Raw genomic sequence first — 1,576 nt, 5'->3', positions numbered from 1 at the left:
GGGTTTATAACATGTAAGGTGGGTTTATAACGTGTAAGGTAGGTTTATGACATGAACATATGAATCAAGAGAAACAGGGAACCCCAGTAATTTCTCATAAATCATGAGGGGGGGGATTGCAAAATGGTCGGCAGAGATGTAAAGAATAGCCCCTGGACTCGGTTAAGCTAACCTAGCTTAAACGGGCTAACCAGCGGGTGTGTGTGTGTGTGTGTGTGTGTGTGTGTGTGTGTGTCCGTGTGACGCAACGAGAAGCGTGGTGGACTTCATTCAGCGTTGCTTCGGTCAACAAAGGAGCGCCGCGCTTGTTTCCAAGCAATAAAAGTTCTATTCGTTGCGCAATACGTGCGATTGGCCATAACAACCAGCAGAGGGCAGTGTCGCCCATGTTTCCTAGGTCAGAAGGCAGCAGAGCAGTCGGTGTCCCTGTTTCCTCCTGCTGGCGTTAAAAGTGGGACTTGAGGAAGAGCACAGCCAGTTAATGGAGGGTTACTGTAGCTGTTTTCCTAGTTGGGGTGCCTCTGTCTTTTGTACAGCTCCAGGTTTACATTACTTTAAACTATGGCATAGAGCCCGAGTTCACCCTCCTGTACACTTACACATCCGGCACACGTGTACAGCCTGCCCCGGGACAGTCAGGCGTGCCTGCCCAGGTGGCTCTACCACCACCGCCGGTATGAGCGCGCACATGCCCGCCTGCTGCATGCATACATCACATGGGGCATGGCTATACAAAGCAGTATACATATATACCTCCCCACAGTTAGACAGGGGGTGCACGGGTAGGTACGTATGTGCATGATAAACATTTTTTAAGTGGATTTTCTCGCTGTTTTGAATATCGCCTCCATGCATATCTGCACAACATATGAGGCGCGTCTGTTGTTGTTTTTATTTTTATTTTTATTTTTGCACTGCGGCTGATTTATCGGCGGACAGGCAGCGGTGACTTATTAGACGATTTCTTAATTAGCCGGGGTGGGGGGATGGAGAGAGAGAGAGAGAGAGAGCGCGCGCGCGAGAGAGAGAGAGAGAGAGCGCGCGAGATGGGGGGGGGGGGAGGTCCCACTCGCATGACGTTGCAATTGGCGGTGTCTTTCTCCGGCAGCGAGTCGACGCCTCTCTCTCTCTCCCTCGGCGATCAGTGGGTGAGAGGGGGGAGACGGAGAAACGCACCGACGAGCACAGCGCAGCGCCTCCGGTAAATGACGCCGTCCACCGCCGCCGCCTCCCCGCACCTCCCGTTGTGCATGCTGCTGTTTCCTTTTAAATAATCATGCCTCTCGGCGCGCTCCCGTGCCGAGCCCGCCGCTCTTTACCCTCCTTGTTGTTGCTTTCCCTTTGCTGTTTTCACCCCTTTCTACTTTGTGTAAAACAGAGACATCACCACCACCACCATCATCACCATCATCATCATCATCGTCGTCGTCGTCCTCTCTTCGCATCGGCGGCGCTGGACCCCGCGGGGAAGTGAGGGGCGGGGGGGAGAGAGAGAGAGAGAGAGAGAGAGAGATACGAGACACGAGACGAGCGAGTCCGCAGACGCCACCTGCTCTACACCCTCGCCTACTTCTGA

The sequence above is a fragment of the Lampris incognitus genome, chromosome 19 (assembly GCF_029633865.1).
Source record: "Lampris incognitus isolate fLamInc1 chromosome 19, fLamInc1.hap2, whole genome shotgun sequence".
In the NCBI taxonomy this organism is placed as follows: Eukaryota; Metazoa; Chordata; class Actinopteri; order Lampriformes; family Lampridae; genus Lampris; species Lampris incognitus.
Note: the sequence above shows the minus strand (reverse complement) of the source record.